The sequence below is a fragment of the Balaenoptera borealis genome (assembly GCF_965194805.1).
Source record: "Balaenoptera borealis genome assembly, chromosome: 6".
NCBI lineage: Eukaryota > Metazoa > Chordata > Mammalia > Artiodactyla > Balaenopteridae > Balaenoptera > Balaenoptera borealis.
Window position 1 is genome coordinate 94,372,494 of NC_138863.1, and position 20,931 is coordinate 94,393,424.

A 20,931-nucleotide genomic window follows, 5' to 3' on the forward strand; every position below is an offset into this window, starting at 1 on the left:
CTCAATCAGCTGTGGGTCTAGAGATGGTCAATCCAGGTGGCATCACAGCCCCTGAACGAATTTTGTAAGAATTTCTCTCTCTTTCACTGTCTTTGTTTCACGGGTTTTTAAAAGTAATTGATTTTTATAATGGGGTTTAGCTGCTTTTCACTGCTGTGTTTATGCCGCTTTACACCCACTTGACTCACTTACAGAGGGATATCAATACATTGGTTTTAAGATTCTTACTAGTCAGATATATTCTTGGGCGGTGAACAGGGGGTTTTTGCGTCCAGTTCACTGAGCAAGGAGTAGGTCTTGTCTATTACATATTGGGTTTATGGATTGCTCTCTGAGCTAATTTGAAACCCTTGTTTTATGAGTCACCCCACCTCACCGTTCACGTTAAGCAGCCATAGTGTGTTTTCTAAACGTGCGACTCTGTTCTGTTTGTAATTCAGTTCAAGTGTAGCGGTTTTTACATTCCCTCTATAAGTGATATCTTATGATAAGTGCCTTTTTCTGTGTGACTTATTTCACTTAGAATCGTCGTACCTAAATCTTCTCATCATGCTGCTACTAGCATTATGATGTTGATTTCATTGCTGAGTGATATTCCATTGTACATAAGGACCACAACTTCTTTATCCATTTTTCTCTTTCCTGGGATATTGAAGGTGTAATGAAGTGGAGGTTCTTGTCAACAGAGCAGCCCTAAACTTTGGGGTGCCTGTGTCTTGCTGATTTTTAGTTTTCCCAATTTATACGCCCGTGAGTGGAATTGCCCTATGCTCTCTAAGCTGAGTTTTTTAGGTGTTTCAGGACACACCGTACACTTCTCCAGAGTGGCTGTTGGCAATTTACATCCCGCCCATCAGCGTAGCAAGGCTCCCGTTTCTCCATGGCCTGTCCTGCATTTCTGGTTTTGACACTTTATTCAGCATGGCCCTTTTGACCGATGGGAAGCGAGACTTCTTTGTAGCGCTGATTTGCCTTTCCAGGTTGCTTGGTTGGCCAAAAAGGGCGTATGCGTTTTTTCCTGAATATATTCAGGAAAAAACGCATACGCCCTTTTTGGCCAAGGGCATCATGGTCGAGGTTTTGCCTCTTTTCTTGTGCTTTAAAGGCGATTCGACTCTACCTCCTGAAATCTGTTTCCTGCAATTCTGCCTTGCTTTCAAATCCTCTTCGTTGCCTTCCCTCAATATATTTGTGGACGAGAGTTATCATTTATAACTCTGCAGGTTTGTGAATTGCAGTGCCCCTGAGCTCCATTTTTCAACTCGCTTTCTTGGGAGCTGGCTGCAAAAGCGCAGGATTGCTTCAGGCCCTATTGTGGTTCCGGGCGGCCGGCTGAGCCTCTGGTTAATTCTTCTTCCTGATGGGAAAATAGAGTGACCTGTGCCTGTCCCCACACCTAGACCTAGTCTCTCATTGGTTCCCCCTATTCCCGTTCATCATCAGGACAAATTGCAACCTGTACGGAACAGGAGGTTAAAGGTGCTCATTCTCCAAGGAGGGAGATTGCTAGTAAAGCGACTGTAATGGCCAACCCGAGCACAAGGAGAAGAGAAATGAGGTGCGTTTTAGAAACCTTTCCCGATCACACGGTGTACCATCTTCTGGGTTTCTCATGCATGTTTTCGATGTAGGAAGATGCCCTTGAACCTGGAGATTTTGGACCCATGGGATGGATACCACGCAGTATTACTTTAAAGGGTCTGCGTTTGCTCACCCAACCTCACCAAACCTCTCAGCCCCAAGAGTGTCCACCCTTATGTCTCAATCAGCTGTGGGTCTAGAGATGGTCAATCCAGGTGGCATCACAGCCCCTGAACGAATTTTGTAAGAATTTCTCTCTCTTTCACTGTCTTTGTTTCACGGGTTTTTAAAAGTAATTGATTTTTATAATGGGGTTTAGCTGCTTTTCACTGCTGTGTTTATGCCGCTTTACACCCACTTGACTCACTTACAGAGGGATATCAATACATTGGTTTTAAGATTCTTACTAGTCAGATATATTCTTGGGCGGTGAACAGGGGATGTTGAGTCCAGTTCACTGAGCAAGGAGTAGGTCTTGTCTATTACATATTGGGTTTATGGAACGGTATCTGATCTAATTTGAAACCCTTGTTTTATGCATCACCCCACCTCACCTTTCCCGTTAAGCAGCCATAGTGTGTCTTCTAAACGTGTGACGCTGTTCTGTTTTGTAATTCAGTTCAAGTGTAGCGGTTTTTACATTCCCTCTATAAGTGATATCTTATGATAAGTGCCTTTTTCTGTGTGACTTATTTCACTTAGAATCGTCGTACCTAAATCCTCTCATCATGCTGCTACTAGCCTTATGACGTTAATTTCATGGCTGAGTGATATGCCATTGTACATAAGGACCACAACTTCCTTATCCATTTTTCTCTTTCCTGGGATATTTAAGGTGTAACGAAGTGGAGGTTCTTGTCAACAGAGCAGCCCTAAACTTTGGGGTGCCTGTGTCTTGCTGATTTTTAGTTTTCCCAATTTATACGCCCATGAGTGGAAGTGCCCTATGCTCTCTAAGCTGAGTTTTTTAGATGTTTCAGGACACACCGTACACTTCTCCAGAGTGGCTGTTGGCAATTTACATCCCGCCCATCAGCGTAGCAAGGCTCCCGTTTCTCCTTGGCCTGTCCTGCATTTCTGGTTTTGACACTTTATTCAGCATGGCCCTTTTGACCGATGGGAAGCGAGACTTCTTTGTAGCGCTGATTTACCTTTCCAGGTTGCTTGGTTGGCCAAAAAGGGCGTATGCGTTTTTTCCTGAATATATTCAGGAAAAAACGCATACGCCCTTTTTGGCCAAGGGCATCATGGTCGAGGTTTTGCCGCTTTTCCTGTGCTTTAAAGGTGATTCGAATCTACCTCCTGAAATCTGTTTCCTGCAATTCTGCCTTGCTTTCAAATCCTCTTCGTTGCCTTCCCTCAATATATTTGTGGACGAGAGTTAACATTTATAACTCTACAGGTTTGTGAATTGCAGTGCCCCTGAGCTCCATTTTTCAACTCGCTTTCTAGGGAGCTGGCCCCAAAAGCGCAGGATTGCTTCAGGCCCTATTGTGGTTCCGGGCGGCAGGCTGAGCCTGTGGTTAATTCTTCTTCCTGATGGGAAAATAGAGTGACCTGTGCCTGTCCCCACACCTAGACCTAGTCTCTCATTGGTTCCCCCTCTTCCCGTTCATCCTCAGGACAAAGTTGCAACCTGTACGGAACAGGAGTTTAAAGGTGCTGATTCTCCAAGGAGGGAGATTGCTAGTAAAGCGGCTGTAATGGCGAGCCCGAGCACAAGGAGATGAGAAATGAGGTGCGTTTTAGAAACCTTTCCCGATCACACGGTGTACCGTCTTCTGGGTTTCTCATGCATGTTTTCGATGTAGAAAGATGCCCTTGAACCTGGAGATTTTGGACCGATGGGATGGGTACCACGCAGTATTACTTTAAAGGGTCTGCGTTTGCTCACCCAACCTCACCAAACCTCTCAGCCCCAAGAGTGTCCACCCTTATGTCTCAATCAGGTGTGTGTCTAGAGATGGTCAATAAAGGTGGCATCCCAGCCCCTGAACGAATTTTGTAAGAATTTCTCTCTCTTTCACTGTCTTTGTTTCACGGGTTTTTAAAAGTAATTGATTTTTATAATGGGGTTTAGCTGCTTTTCACTGCTGTTTTTATGGTGCTTTCCACCCACTTGACTCACTTACAGAGAGATATCAATACATAGCTTTGAAGATTCTTCCTAGTCAGATATATTCTTGGGCGGTGAATAGGGGGTTTTTGCGTCCAGTTCACTGAGCAAGGAGTAGGTCTTGTCTATTACATATTGGGTTTATGGAAAGCTATCTGAGCTAATTTGAAACCCTTGTTTTATGCGTCACCCCAACTCACCGTTCCCGTTAAGCAGCCATAGTGTGTTTTCTAAACGTGGGACTCTGTTCTCTTTTGTAATTCAGTTCAAGTGTAGCGGTTTTTACATTCCCTCTATAAGTGATATCTTACGATAAGTGTCTTTCTGTGTGACTTATTTCACTTAGAATCGTCGTACCTAAATCCACTCATCATGCTGCTACTAGCCTTATGACGTTGATTTCATGCCTGAGTGATATTCCATTGTACATAAGGACCACAACTTCTTTATCCATTTTTCTCTTTCCTGGGATATTTAAGGTGTAATGAAGTGGAGGTTCTTGTCAACAGAGCAGCCCTAAACTTTGGGGTGCCTGTGTCTTGCTGAATTTTAGTTTTCCCAATTTATACGCCCATGAGTGGAAGTGCCCTATGCTCTCTAAGCTGAGTTTTTTAGATGTTTCAGGACACACCGTACACTTCTCCAGAGTGGCTGTTGGCACTTTACATGCCGCCCATCAGCGTAGCAAGGCTCCCGTTTCTCCATGGCCTGTCCTGCATTTCTGGTTTTGACACTTTATTCAGCATGGCCCTTTTGACCGATGGGAAGCGAGAATTCTTTGTAGCGCTGATCTGCCTTTCCAGGTTGCTTGGTTGGCCAAAAAGGGCGTATGCGTTTTTTGCTGAATATATTCAGGAAAAAACGCATACGCCCTTTTTGGCCAAGGGCATCATGGTCGAGGTTTTGCCGCTTTTCCTGTGCTTTAAAGGCGATTCGAATCTACCTCCTGAAATCTGTTTCCTGCAATTCTGCCTTGCTTTCAAATCCGCTTCGTTGCCTTCCCTCAATATATTTGTGGACGAGAGTTATCGTTTCTAACTCTCCAGGTTTGTGAATTGCAGTGCCCCTGAGCTCCATTTTTCAACTCGCTTTCTTGGGATGTGGCCGCAAAAGCGCAGGATTGCTTCAGGCCCTATTGTGGTTCCGGGCGGCAGGCTGAGCCTGTGGTTAATTCTTCTTCCTGATGGGAAAATAGAGTGACCCGTGCCTGTCCCCACACCTAGACCTAGTCTCTCATTGGTTCCCCCTCTTCCCGTTCATCCTCAGGACAAATTTGCAACCTGTACGGAACAGGAGGTTAAAGGTGCTGATTCTCCAAGGAGGGAGATTGCTAGTAAAGCGGCTGTAATGGCGAGCCCGAGCACAAGGAGATGAGAAATGAGGTGCGTTTTAGAAACCTTTCCCGATCACACGGTGTACCGTCTTCTGGGTTTCTCATGCATGTTTTCGATGTAGGAAGATGCCCTTGAACCTGCAGATTTTGGACCCATGGGATGGGTACCACGCAGTATTACTTTAAACGGTCTGCGTTTGCTCACCCAACCTCTCCAAACCTCTCAGCCCCAAGAGTGTCCACCCTTATGTCTCAATCAGCTGTGGGTCTAGAGATGGTCAATAAAGGTGGCATCCCAGCCCCTGAACGAATTCTGTATGAATTTCTCTCTCTTTCACTATCTTTGTTTCACGGGTTTCTAAAAGTAATTGATTTTTATAATGGGGTTTAGCTGCTTTTCACTGCTGTGTTTATGCCGCTTTACACCCACTTGACTCACTTACAGAGGGATATCAATACATTGGTTTTAAGATTCTTACTAATCAGTTATATTCTTGGGCGGTGAACAGGGGGTGTTGAGTCCAGTTCACTGAGCAAGGAATAGGTCTTGTTTATTACATATTGGGTTTATGGAACGGTTTCTGAGCTAATTTGAAACCCTTGTTTTATGCATCACCCCACCTCACCTTTCCCTTTAAGCAGCCATAGTGTGTCTTCTAAACGTGTGACGCTGTTCTGTTTTGTAATTCAGTTCAAGTGTAGCGGTTTTTACATTCCCTCTATAAGTGATATCTTATGATAAGTGTCTTTTTCTGTGTGACTTATTTCACTTAGAATCGTCGTACCTAAATCCTCTCATCATGCTGCTACTAGCCTTATGACGTTAATTTCATGGCTGAGTGATATGCCATTGTACATAAGGACCACAACTTCCTTATCCATTTTTCTCTTTCCTGGGATATTTAAGGTGTAACGAAGTGGAGGTTCTTGTCAACAGAGCAGCCCTAAACTTTGGGGTGCCTGTGTCTTGCTGATTTTTAGTTTTCCCAATTTATACGCCCATGAGTGGAAGTGCCCTATGCTCTCTAAGCTGAGATTTTTAGATGTTTCAGGACACACCGTACACGTCTCCAGAGTGGCTGTTGGCAATTTACATCCCGCCCATCAGCGTAGCAAGGCTCCCGTTTCTCCATGGCCTGTCCTGCATTTCTGGTTTTGACACTTTATTCAGCATGGCCCTTTTGACCGATGGGAAGCGAGACTTCTTTGTAGCGCTGATTTGCCTTTCCAGGTTGCTTGGTTGGCCAAAAAGGGCGTATGCGTTTTTTCCTGAATATATTCAGGAAAAAACGCATACGCCCTTTTTGGCCAAGGGCATCATGGTCGAGGTTTTGCCTCTTTTCTTGTGCTTTAAAGGCGATTCGACTCTACCTCCTGAAATCTGTTTCCTGCAATTCTGCCTTGCTTTCAAATCCTCTTCGTTGCCTTCCCTCAATATATTTGTGGACGAGAGTTATCATTTATAACTCTGCAGGTTTGTGAATTGCAGTGCCCCTGAGCTCCATTTTTCAACTCGCTTTCTTGGGAGCTGGCTGCAAAAGCGCAGGATTGCTTCAGGCCCTATTGTGGTTCCGGGCGGCCGGCTGAGCCTCTGGTTAATTCTTCTTCCTGATGGGAAAATAGAGTGACCTGTGCCTGTCCCCACACCTAGACCTAGTCTCTCATTGGTTCCCCCTATTCCCGTTCATCATCAGGACAAATTGCAACCTGTACGGAACAGGAGGTTAAAGGTGCTCATTCTCCAAGGAGGGAGATTGCTAGTAAAGCGACTGTAATGGCCAACCCGAGCACAAGGAGAAGAGAAATGAGGTGCGTTTTAGAAACCTTTCCCGATCACACGGTGTACCATCTTCTGGGTTTCTCATGCATGTTTTCGATGTAGGAAGATGCCCTTGAACCTGGAGATTTTGGACCCATGGGATGGATACCACGCAGTATTACTTTAAAGGGTCTGCGTTTGCTCACCCAACCTCACCAAACCTCTCAGCCCCAAGAGTGTCCACCCTTATGTCTCAATCAGCTGTGGGTCTAGAGATGGTCAATCCAGGTGGCATCACAGCCCCTGAACGAATTTTGTAAGAATTTCTCTCTCTTTCACTGTCTTTGTTTCACGGGTTTTTAAAAGTAATTGATTTTTATAATGGGGTTTAGCTGGTTTTCACTGCTGTGTTTATGCCGCTTTACACCCACTTGACTCACTTACAGAGGGATATCAATACATTGGTTTTAAGATTCTTACTAGTCAGATATATTCTTGGGCGGTGAACAGGGGATGTTGAGTCCAGTTCACTGAGCAAGGAGTAGGTCTTGTCTATTACATATTGGGTTTATGGAACGGTATCTGAGCTAATTTGAAACCCTTGTTTTATGCATCACCCCACCTCACCTTTCCCGTTAAGCAGCCATAGTGTGTCTTCTAAACGTGTGACGCTGTTCTGTTTTGTAATTCAGTTCAAGTGTAGCGGTTTTTACATTCCCTCTATAAGTGATATCTTATGATAAGTGCCTTTTTCTGTGTGACTTATTTCACTTAGAATCGTCGTACCTAAATCTTCTCATCATGCTGCTACTAGCATTATGATGTTGATTTCATTGCTGAGTGATATTCCATTGTACATAAGGACCACAACTTCTTTATCCATTTTTCTCTTTCCTGGGATATTGAAGGTGTAATGAAGTGGAGGTTCTTGTCAACAGAGCAGCCCTAAACTTTGGGGTGCCTGTGTCTTGCTGATTTTTAGTTTTCCCAATTTATACGCCCATGAGTGGAAGTGCCCTATGCTCTCTAAGCTGAGTTTTTTAGATGTTTCAGGACACACCGTACACTTCTCCAGAGTGGCTGTTGGCAATTTACATCCCGCCCATCAGCGTAGCAAGGCTCCCGTTTCTCCATGGCCTGTCCTGCATTTCTGGTTTTGACACTTTATTCAGCATGGCCCTTTTGACCGATGGGAAGCGAGACTTCTTTGTAGCGCTGATTTACCTTTCCAGGTTGCTTGGTTGGCCAAAAAGGGCGTATGCGTTTTTTCCTGAATATATTCAGGAAAAAACGCATACGCCCTTTTTGGCCAAGGGCATCATGGTCGAGGTTTTGCCGCTTTTCCTGTGCTTTAAAGGCGATTCGAATCTACCTCCTGAAATCTGTTTCCTGCAATTCTGCCTTGCTTTCAAATCCTCTTCGTTGCCTTCCCTCAATATATTTGTGGACGAGAGTTATCATTTCTAACTCTGCAGGTTTGTGAATTGCAGTGCCCCTGAGTTCCATTTTTCAACACGATTTCTTGGGAGCTGGCCGCAAAAGCGCAGGATTGCTTCAGGCCCTATTGTGGTTCCGGGCGGCAGGCTGAGCCTGTGGTTAATTCTTCTTCCTGATGGGAAAATAGAGTGACTTGTGCCTGTCCCCACACCTAGACCTAGTCTCTCATTGGTTCCCCCTCTTCCCGTTCATCCTCAGGACAAATTTGCAACCTGTACGGAATAGGAGGTTAAAGGTGCTGATTCTCCAAGGAGGGAGATTGCTAGTAAAGCGGCTGTAATGGCCGGCCCGAGCACAAGGAGATGAGAAATGAGGTGCGTTTTAGAAACCTTTCCCGATCACACGGTGTACCATCTTCTGGGTTTCTCATGCATGTTTTCGATGTAGGAAGATGCCCTTGAACCTGGAGATTTTGGACCCATGGGATGGGTACCACGCAGTATTACTTTAAAGGGTCTGCGTTTGCTCACCCAACCTCACCAAACCTCTCAGCCCGAAGAGTGTCCACCCTTATGTCTCAATCAGCTGTGGGTCTAGAGATGGTCAATAAAGGTGGCATCCCAGCCCCTGAACGAATTCTGTATGAATTTCTCTCTCTTTCACTGTCTTTGTTTCACGGGTTTTTAAAAGTAATTGATTTTTATAATGGGGTTTAGCTGCTTTTCACTGCTGTGTTTATGCCGCTTACACCCACTTGACTCACTTACAGAGAGATATCAATACATTGGTTTTAAGAGTCTTACTAGTCAGATATATTCTTGGGCGGTGAACAGGGGGTGTTGAATCCAGTTCACTGAGCAAGGAGTAGGTCTTGTCTGTTACATATTGGGTTTATGGAACAGTATCTGAGCTAATTTGAAACCCTTGTTTTATGCATCACCCCACCTCATCTTTCCCGTTAAGCAGCCATAGTGTGTTTTCTAAACGTGTGACGCTGTTCTGTTTTGTAATTCAGTTCAAGTGTAGCGGTTTTTACATTCCCTCTATAAGTGATATCTTATGATAAGTGCCTTTTTCTGTGTGACTTATTTCACTTAGTATCGTCATACCTAAATCTTCTCATCATGCTGCTACTAGCATTACGATGTTGATTTCATTGCTGAGTGATATTCCATTGTACATAAGGACCACAAGTTCTTTATCCATTTTTCTCTTTCCTGGGATATTGAAGGTGTAATGAAGTGGAGGTTCTTGTCAACAGAGCAGCCCTAAACTTTGGGGTGCCTGTGTCTTGCTGATTTTTAGTTTTCCCAATTTATACGCCCGTGTGTGGAAGTGCCCTATGCTCTCTAAGCTGAGTTTTTTAGGTGTTTCAGGACACACCGTACACTTCTCCAGAGTGGCTGTTGGCAATTTACATCCCGCCCATCAGCGTAGCAAGGCTCCCGTTTCTCCATGGCCTGTCCTGCATTTCTGGTTTTGACACTTTATTCAGCATGGCCCTTTTGACCGATGGGAAGCGAGACTTCTTTGTAGCGCTGATTTGCCTTTCCAGGTTGCTTGGTTGGCCAAAAAGGGCGTATGCGTTTTTTCCTGAATATATTCAGGAAAAAACGCATACGCCCTTTTTGGCCTAGGGAATCATGGTCGAGGTTTTGCCGATTTTCCTGTGCTTTAAAGGCGATTCGAATCTACCTCCTGAAATCTGTTTCCTGCAATTCTGCCTTGCTTTCAAATCCTCTTCGTTGCCTTCCCTCAATATATTTGTGGACGAGAGTTAACGTTTATAACTCTGCAGGTTTGTGAATTGCAGTGCACCTGAGCTCCATTTTTCAACTCGCTTTCTTGGGAGCTGGCCCCAAAAGCGCAGGATTGCTTCAGGCCCTATTGTGGTTCCGGGCGGCAGGCTGAGCCTGTGGTTAATTCTTCTTCCTGATGGGAAAATAGAGTGACCTGTGCCTGTCCCCACACCTAGACCTAGTCTCTCATTGGTTCCCCCTCTTCCCGTTCATCCTCAGGACAAATTGCAACCTGTACGGAACAGGAGGTTAAAGGTGCTCATTCTCCAAGGAGGGAGATTGCTAGTAAAGCGGCTGGAATGGCGAACCCGAGCACAAGGAGATGAGAAATGAGGTGCGTTTTAGAAACCTTTCCCTATCACACGGTGTACCGTCCTCTGGGTTTCTCATGCATGTTTTCGATGTAGGAAGATGCCCTTGAAGCTAGTGATTTGGGACCTATGGGATGGGTACCACGCAGTATTACTTTAAAGGGTCTGCGTTTGCTCACCCAACCTCACCAAACCTCTCAGCCCGAAGAGTGTCCACCCTTATGTCTCAATCAGCTGTGGGTCTAGAGATGGTCAATAAAGGTGGCATCCCAGCCCCTGAACGAATTTTGTAAGAATTTCTCTCTCTTTCACTGTCTTTGTTTCACGGGTTTTTAAAAGTAATTGATTTTTATAATGGGGTTTAGCTGCTTTTCACTGCCGTGTTTATGCTGCTTTACACCCACTTGACTCACTTACAGAGAGATATCAATACATAGCTTTGAAGATTCTTCCTAGTCAGATATATTCTTGGGCGGTGAACAGGGGTTTTGTGCGTCCAGTTCACTGAGCAAGGAGTAGGTCTTGTCTATTACATATTGCGTTTATGGAACGCTATCTGAGCTAATTTGAAACCCTTGTTTTATGCGTCACCCCACCTCACCGTTCCCGTTAAGCAGCCATAGTGTGCTTTCTAAACGTGGGACTCTGTTCTGTTTTGTAATTCAGTTCAAGTGGAGCGGTTTTTACATTCCCTCTATAAGTGATATCTTACGATAAGTGTCTTTCTGTGTGACTTATTTCACTTAGAATCGTTGTACCTAAATCCACTCATCATGCTGCTACTAGCCTTATGACGTTGATTTCATGCCTGAGTGATATTCCATTGTACATAAGGACCACAACTTCGTTATCCATTTTTCTCTTTCCTGGGATATTTAAGGTGTAATGAAGTGGAGGTTCTTGTCAACAGAGCAGCCCTAAACTTTGGGGTGCCTGTGTCTTGCTGATTTTTGGTTTTCCCAATTTATACGCCCATGAGTGGAAGTGCCCTATGCTCTCTAAGCTGAGTTTTTTAGATGTTTCAGGACACACCGTACACTTCTCCAGAGTGGCTGTTGGCAATTTACATCCCGCCCATCAGCGTAGCAAGGCTCCTGTTTCTCCATGGCCTGTCCTGCATTTCTGGTTTTGACACTTTATTCAGCATGGCCCTTTTGACCGATGGGAAGCGAGACTTCTTTGTAGCGCTGATTTACCTTTCCAGGTTGCTTGGTTGGCCAAAAAGGGCGTATGCGTTTTTTCCTGAATATATTCAGGAAAAAACGCATACGCCCTTTTTGGCCAAGGGCATCATGGTCGAGGTTTTGCCGCTTTTCCTGTGCTTTAAAGGCGATTCGAATCTACCTCCTGAAATCTGTTTCCTGCAATTCTGCCTTGCTTTCAAATCCTCTTCGTTGCCTTCCCTCAATATATTTGTGGACGAGAGTTATCATTTCTAACTCTGCAGGTTTGTGAATTGCAGTGCCCCTGAGTTCCATTTTTCAACACGATTTCTTGGGAGCTGGCCGCAAAAGCGCAGGATTGCTTCAGGCCCTATTGTGGTTCCGGGCGGCAGGCTGAGCCTGTGGTTAATTCTTCTTCCTGATGGGAAAATAGAGTGACTTGTGCCTGTCCCCACACCTAGACCTAGTCTCTCATTGGTTCCCCCTCTTCCCGTTCATCCTCAGGACAAATTTGCAACCTGTACGGAATAGGAGGTTAAAGGTGCTGATTCTCCAAGGAGGGAGATTGCTAGTAAAGCGGCTGTAATGGCCGGCCCGAGCACAAGGAGATGAGAAATGAGGTGCGTTTTAGAAACCTTTCCCGATCACACGGTGTACCATCTTCTGGGTTTCTCATGCATGTTTTCGATGTAGGAAGATGCCCTTGAACCTGGAGATTTTGGACCCATGGGATGGGTACCACGCAGTATTACTTTAAAGGGTCTGCGTTTGCTCACCCAACCTCACCAAACCTCTCAGCCCGAAGAGTGTCCACCCTTATGTCTCAATCAGCTGTGGGTCTAGAGATGGTCAATAAAGGTGGCATCCCAGCCCCTGAACGAATTCTGTATGAATTTCTCTCTCTTTCACTGTCTTTGTTTCACGGGTTTTTAAAAGTAATTGATTTTTATAATGGGGTTTAGCTGCTTTTCACTGCTGTGTTTATGCCGCTTACACCCACTTGACTCACTTACAGAGAGATATCAATACATTGGTTTTAAGAGTCTTACTAGTCAGATATATTCTTGGGCGGTGAACAGGGGGTGTTGAATCCAGTTCACTGAGCAAGGAGTAGGTCTTGTCTGTTACATATTGGGTTTATGGAACAGTATCTGAGCTAATTTGAAACCCTTGTTTTATGCATCACCCCACCTCATCTTTCCCGTTAAGCAGCCATAGTGTGTTTTCTAAACGTGTGACGCTGTTCTGTTTTGTAATTCAGTTCAAGTGTAGCGGTTTTTACATTCCCTCTATAAGTGATATCTTATGATAAGTGGCTTTTTCTGTGTGACTTATTTCACTTAGTATCGTCATACCTAAATCTTCTCATCATGCTGCTACTAGCATTATGATGTTGATTTCATTGCTGAGTGATATTCCATTGTACATAAGGACCACAAGTTCTTTATCCATTTTTCTCTTTCCTGGGATATTGAAGGTGTAATGAAGTGGAGGTTCTTGTCAACAGAGCAGCCCTAAACTTTGGGGTGCCTGTGTCTTGCTGATTTTTAGTTTTCCCAATTTATACGCCCGTGTGTGGAAGTGCCCTATGCTCTCTAAGCTGAGTTTTTTAGGTGTTTCAGGACACACCGTACACTTCTCCAGAGTGGCTGTTGGCAATTTACATCCCGCCCATCAGCGTAGCAAGGCTCCCGTTTCTCCATGGCCTGTCCTGCATTTCTGGTTTTGACACTTTATTCAGCATGGCCCTTTTGACCGATGGGAAGCGAGACTTCTTTGTAGCGCTGATTTGCCTTTCCAGGTTGCTTGGTTGGCCAAAAAGGGCGTATGCGTTTTTTCCTGAATATATTCAGGAAAAAACGCATACGCCCTTTTTGGCCTAGAGAATCATGGTCGAGGTTTTGCCGATTTTCCTGTGCTTTAAAGGCGATTCGAATCTACCTCCTGAAATCTGTTTCCTGCAATTCTGCCTTGCTTTCAAATCCTCTTCGTTGCCTTCCCTCAATATATTTGTGGACGAGAGTTAACGTTTATAACTCTGCAGGTTTGTGAATTGCAGTGCACCTGAGCTCCATTTTTCAACTCGCTTTCTTGGGAGCTGGCCCCAAAAGCGCAGGATTGCTTCAGGCCCTATTGTGGTTCCGGGCGGCAGGCTGAGCCTGTGGTTAATTCTTCTTCCTGATGGGAAAATAGAGTGACCTGTTCCTGTCCCCACACCTAGACCTAGTCTCTCATTGGTTCCCCCTCTTCCCGTTCATCCTCAGGACAAATTGCAACCTGTATGGAACAGGAGGTTAAAGGTGCTGATTCTCCAAGGAGGGAGATTGCTAGTAAAGCGGCTGGAATGGCGAACCCGAGCACAAGGAGATGAGAAATGAGGTGCGTTTTAGAAACCTTTCCCTATCACACGGTGTACCGTCCTCTGGGTTTCTCATGCATGTTTTCGATGTAGGAAGATGCCCTTGAAGCTAGAGATTTGGGACCTATGGGATGGGTACCACGCAGTATTACTTTAAAGGGTCTGCGTTTGCTCACCCAACCTCACCAAACCTCTCAGCCCGAAGAGTGTCCACCCTTATGTCTCAATCAGCTGTGGGTCTAGAGATGGTCAATAAAGGTGGCATCCCAGCCCCTGAACGAATTTTGTAAGAATTTCTCTCTCTTTCACTGTCTTTGTTTCACGGGTTTTTAAAAGTAATTGATTTTTATAATGGGGTTTAGCTGCTTTTCACTGCCGTGTTTATGCTGCTTTACACCCACTTGACTCACTTACAGAGAGATATCAATACATAGCTTTGAAGATTCTTCCTAGTCAGATATATTCTTGGGCGGTGAACAGGGGTTTTGTGCGTCCAGTTCACTGAGCAAGGAGTAGGTCTTGTCTATTACATATTGCGTTTATGGAACGCTATCTGAGCTAATTTGAAACCCTTGTTTTATGCGTCACCCCACCTCACCGTTCCCGTTAAGCAGCCATAGTGTGCTTTCTAAACGTGGGACTCTGTTCTGTTTTGTAATTCAGTTCAAGTGGAGCGGTTTTTACATTCCCTCTATAAGTGATATCTTACGATAAGTGTCTTTCTGTGTGACTTATTTCACTTAGAATCGTTGTACCTAAATCCACTCATCATGCTGCTACTAGCCTTATGACGTTGATTTCATGCCTGAGTGATATTCCATTGTACATAAGGACCACAACTTCGTTATCCATTTTTCTCTTTCCTGGGATATTTAAGGTGTAATGAAGTGGAGGTTCTTGTCAACAGAGCAGCCCTAAACTTTGGGGTGCCTGTGTCTTGCTGATTTTTGGTTTTCCCAATTTATACGCCCATGAGTGGAAGTGCCCTATGCTCTCTAAGCTGAGTTTTTTAGATGTTTCAGGACACACCGTACACTTCTCCAGAGTGGCTGTTGGCAATTTACATCCCGCCCATCAGCGTAGCAAGGCTCCTGTTTCTCCATGGCCTGTCCTGCATTTCTGGTTTTGACACTTTATTCAGCATGGCCCTTTTGACCGATGGGAAGCAAGACTTTTTTGTAGCGCTGATTTGCCTTTCCAGGTTGCTTGGTTGGCCAAAAAGGGCGTATGCGTTTTTTGCTGAATATATTCAGGAAAAAACGCATACGCCCTTTTTGGCCAAGGGCATCATGGTCGAGGTTTTGCCGCTTTTCCTGTGCTTTAAAGGCGATTCGAATCTACCTCCTGAAATCTGTTTCCTGCAATTCTGCCTTGCTTTCAAATCCTCTTCGTTGCCTTCCCTCAATATATTTGTGGACGAGAGTTATCGTTTATAACTCTGCAGGTTTGTGAATTGCAGTGCCCCTGAGCTCCATTTTTCAACTCGCTTTCTTGGGAGCTGGCCGCAAAAGCACAGGATTGCTTCAGGCCCTGTTGTGTTTCCGGGCGGCAGGCTGAACCTGTGGTTAATTCTTCTTCCTGATGGGAAAATAGAGTGACCTGTGCCTGTCCGCACACCTAGACCTAGTCTCTCATTGGTTCCCCCTCTTCCCATTCATCCTCAGGACAAATTTGCAACCTGTACGGAACAGGAGGTTAAAGGTGCTCATTCTCCAAGGAGAGAGATTGCTAGTAAAGCGGCTGTAATGGCGAGCCCGAGCACAAGGAGATGAGAAATGAGGTGCGTTTTAGAAACCTTTCCCGATCACACGGTGTACCGTCTTCTGGGTTTCTCATGCATGTTTTCGATGTAGGAAGATGCCCTTGAAGCTAGAGATTTGGGACCTATGGGATGGGTACCACGCAGTATTACTTTAAAGGGTCTGCGTTTGCTCACCCAACCTCACCAAAACTCTCAGCCCGAAGAGTGTCCACCCTTATGTCTCAATCAGCTGTGGGTCTAGAGATGGTCAATAAAGGTGGCATCCCAGCCCCTGAACGAATTTTGTAAGAATTTCTCTCTCTTTCACTGTCTTTGTTTCACGGGTTTTTAAAAGTAATTGATTTTTATAATGGGGTTTAGCTGCTTTTCTCTGCCGTGTTTATGCTGCTTTCCACCCACTTGACTCACTTACAGAGAGATATCAATACATAGCTTTGAAGATTCTTCCTAGTCAGATATATTCTTGGGCGGTGAACAGGGTGTTTTGGCGTCCAGTTCACTGAGCAAGGAGTAGGTCTTGTCTATTACATATTGGGTTTATGGAACGCTATCTGAGCTAATTTGAAACCCTTGTTTTATGCGTCACCCCACCTCACCGTTCCCTTTAAGCAGCCATAGTGTGTTTTCTAAACGTGGGACTCTGTTCTGTTTTGTAATTCAGTTCAAGTGGAGCGGTTTTTACATTCCCTCTATAAGTGATATCTTACGATAAGTGTCTTTCTGTGTGACTTATTTCACTTAGAATCGTTGTACCTAAATCCACTCATCATGCTGCTACTAGCCTTATGACGTTGATTTCATGCCTGAGTGATATTCCATTGTACATAAGGACCACAACTTCGTTATCCATTTTTCTCTTTCCTGGGATATTTAAGGTGTAATGAAGTGGAGGTTCTTGTCAACAGAGCAGCCCTAAACTTTGGGGTGCCTGTGTCTTGCTGATTTTTGGTTTTCCCAATTTATACGCCCATGAGTGGAAGTGCCCTATGCTCTCTAAGCTGAGTTTTTTAGATGTTTCAGGACACACCGTACACTTCTCCAGAGTGGCTGTTGGCAATTTACATCCCGCCCATCAGCGTAGCAAGGCTCCTGTTTCTCCATGGCCTGTCCTGCATTTCTGGTTTTGACACTTTATTCAGCATGGCCCTTTTGACCGATGGGAAGCAAGACTTTTTTGTAGCGCTGATTTGCCTTTCCAGGTTGCTTGGTTGGCCAAAAAGGGCGTATGCGTTTTTTGCTGAATATATTCAGGAAAAAACGCATACGCCCTTTTTGGCCAAGGGCATCATGGTCGAGGTTTTGCCGCTTTTCCTGTGCTTTAAAGGCGATTCGAATCTACCTCCTGAAATCTGTTTCCTGCAATTCTGCCTTGCTTTCAAATCCTCTTCGTTGCCTTCCCTCAATATATTTGTGGACGAGAGTTATCGTTTATAACTCTGCAGGTTTGTGAATTGCAGTGCCCCTGAGCTCCATTTTTCAACTCGCTTTCTTGGGAGCTGGCCGCAAAAGCACAGGATTGCTTCAGGCCCTGTTGTGTTTCCGGGCGGCAGGCTGAACCTGTGGTTAATTCTTCTTCCTGATGGGAAAATAGAGTGACCTGTGCCTGTCCGCACACCTAGACCTAGTCTCTCATTGGTTCCCCCTCTTCCCATTCATCCTCAGGACAAATTTGCAACCTGTACGGAACAGGAGGTTAAAGGTGCTCATTCTCCAAGGAGGGAGATTGCTAGTAAAGCGGCTGTAATGGCGAGCCCGAGCACAAGGAGATGAGAAATGAGGTGCGTTTTAGAAACCTTTCCCGATCACACGGTGTACCGTCTTCTGGGTTTCTCATGCATGTTTTCGATGTAGGAAGATGCCCTTGAAGCTAGAGATTTGGGACCTATGGGATGGGTACCACGCAGTATTACTTTAAAGGGTCTGCGTTTGCTCACCCAACCTCACCAAAACTCTCAGCCCGAAGAGTGTCCACCCTTATGTCTCAATCAGCTGTGGGTCTAGAGATGGTCAATAAAGGTGGCATCCCAGCCCCTGAACGAATTTTGTAAGAATTTCTCTCTCTTTCACTGTCTTTGTTTCACGGGTTTTTAAAAGTAATTGATTTTTATAATGGGGTTTAGCTGCTTTTCTCTGCCGTGTTTATGCTGCTTTCCACCCACTTGACTCACTTACAGAGAGATATCAATACATAGCTTTGAAGATTCTTCCTAGTCAGATATATTCTTGGGCGGTGAACAGGGTGTTTTGGCGTCCAGTTCACTGAGCAAGGAGTAGGTCTTGTCTATTACATATTGGGTTTATGGAACGCTATCTGAGCTAATTTGAAACCCTTGTTTTATGCGTCACCCCACCTCACCGTTCCCTTTAAGCAGCCATAGTGTGTTTTCTAAACGTGGGACTCTGTTCTGTTTTGTAATTCAGTTCAAGTGGAGCGGTTTTTACATTCCCTCTATAAGTGATATCTTACGATAAGTGTCTTTCTGTGTGACTTATTTCACTTAGAATCGTCGTACCTAAATCCACTCATCATGCTGCTACTAGCCTTATGACGTTGATTTCATGCCTGAGTGATATTCCATTGTACATAAGGACCACAACTTCTTTATCCATTTTTCTTTTTCCTGGGATATTTAAGGTGTAATGAAGTGGAGGTTCTTGTCAACAGAGCAGCCCTAAACTTTGGGGTGCCTGTGTCTTGCTGATTTTTAGTTTTCCCAATTTATACTCCCATGAGTGGAAGTGCCCTATGCTCTCTAAGCTGAGTTTTTTAGAGGTTTCAGGACACACCGTACACTTCTCCAGAGTGGCTGTTGGCAATTTACAACCCGCCCATCAGCGTAGCAAGGCTCCCGTTTCTCCATGGCCTGTCCTGCATTTCTGGTTTTGACACTTTATTCAGCATGGCCCTTTTGACCGATGGGAAGCGAGACTTCTTTGTAGCGCTGATTTGCCTTTCCAGGTTGCTTGGTTGGCCAAAAAGGGCGTATGCGTTTTTTGCTGAATATATTCAGGAAAAAACGCATACGCCCTTTTTGGCCAAGGGCATCATGGTCGAGGTTTTGCCGCTTTTCCTGTGCTTTAAAGGTGATTCGAATCTACCTCCTGAAATCTGTTTCCTACAATTCTGCCTTGCTTTCAAATCCTCCTCGTTGCCTTCCCTCAATATATTTGTGGACGAGAGTTAACATTTATAACTCTACAGGTTTGTGAATTGCAGTGCCCCTGAGCTCCATTTTTCAACTCGCTTTCTAGGGAGCTGGCCCCAAAAGCGCAGGATTGCTTCAGGCCCTATTGTGGTTCCGGGCGGCAGGCTGAGCCTGTGGTTAATTCTTCTTCCTGATGGGAAAATAGAGTGACCTGTGCCTGTCCCCACACCTAGACCTAGTCTCTCATTGGTTCCCCCTCTTCCCGTTCATCCTCAGGACAAATTGCAACCTGTACGGAACAGGAGGTTAAAGGTGCTCATTCTCCAAGGAGGGAGATTGCTAGTAAAGCGGCTGGAATGGCGAACCCGAGCACAAGGAGATGAGAAATGAGGTGCGTTTTAGAAACCTTTCCCGATCACATGGTGTACCATCTTCTGGGTTTCTCATGCATGTTTTCGATGTAGGAAGATGCCCTTGAAGCTGGAGATTTGGGACCTATGGGATGGGTACCACGCAGTATTACTTTAAAGGGTCTGCGTTTGCTCACCCAACCTCACCAAACCTCTCAGCCCCAAGAGTGTCCACCCTTATGTCTCAATCAGCTGTGGGTCTAGATATGGTCAATCCAGGTGGCATCACAGCCCCTGAACGAATTTTGTAAGAATTTCTCTCTCTTTCACTGTCTTTGTTTCACGGGTTTTTAAAAGTAATTGATTTTTATAATGGGGTTTAGCTGCTTTTCACTGCTGTGTTTATGCTGCTTTCCACCCACTTGACTCCCTTACAGAGAGATATCAATACATAGCTTTGAAGATTCTTCCTAGTCAGATATATTCTTGGGCGGTGAATAGGAGGTTTTTGCGTCCAGTTCACTGAGCAAGGAGTAGGTCTTGTCTATTACATATTGGGTTTATGGAACGCTATCTGAGCTAATTTGAAACCCTTGTTTTATGCGTCACCCCACCTCACCGTTCCCGTTAAGCAGCCATAGTGTGTTTTCTAAACGTGGGACTCTGTTCTGTTTTGTAATTCAGTTCAAGTGTAGCGGTTTTTACATTCCCTCTATAAGTGATATCTTACGATAAGTGTCTTTCTGTGTGACTTATTTCACTTAGAATCGTCGTACCTAAATCCACTCATCATGCTGCTACTAGCCTTATGACGTTGATTTCATGCCTCAGTGATATTCCATTGTACATAAGGACCACAACTTCTTTATCCATTTTTCTCTTTCCTGGGATATTTAAGGTGTAATGAAGTGGAGGTTCTTGTCAACAGAGCAGCCCTAAACTTTGGGGTGCCTGTGTCTCGCTGATTTTTAGTTTTCCCAATTTATACGCCCATGAGTGGAAGTGCCCTATGCTCTCTAAGCTGAGTTTTTAGATGTTTCAGGACACACCGTACACTTCTCCAGAGTGGCTGTTGGCAATTTACATCCCGCCCATCAGCGTAGCAAGGCTCCCGTTTCTCCATGGACTGTCCTGCATTTCTGGTTTTGACACTTTATTCAGCATGGCCCTTTTGACCGATGGGAAGCGAGACTTCTTTGTAGCGCTGATTTGCCTTTCCAGGTTGCTTGATTGGCCAAAAAGGGCGTATGCGTTTTTTCCTGAATATATTCAGGAAAAAACGCATACGCCCTTTTTGGCCAAGGGCATCATGGTCGAGGTTTTGCCGCTTTTCCTGTGCTTTAAAGGCGATTCGAATCTACCTCCTGAAATCTGTTTCCTGTAATTCTGCCTTGCTTTCAAATCCTCTTCGTTGCCTTCCCTCAATATATTTGTGGACGAGAGTTATCATTTCTAACTCTGCAGGTTTGTGAATTGCAGTGCCCCTGAGCTCCATTTTTCAACTCGCTTTCTTGGGAGCTGGCCGCAAAAGCGCAGGATTGCTTCAGGCCCTATTGTGGTTCTGGGCGGCAGGCTGAGCCTGTGGTTAATTCTTCTTCCTGATGGGAAAATAGAGTGACCTGTGCCTGTCCCCACACCTAGACCTAGTCTCTCATTGGTTCCCCCTCTTCCCGTTCATCCTCAGGACAAATTGTAACCTGTACGGAACAGGAGGTTAAAGGTGCTCATTCTCCAAGGAGGGAGATTGCTAGTAAAGCGGCTGGAATGGCGAACCCGAGCACAAGGAGATGAGAAATGAGGTGCGTTTTAGAAACC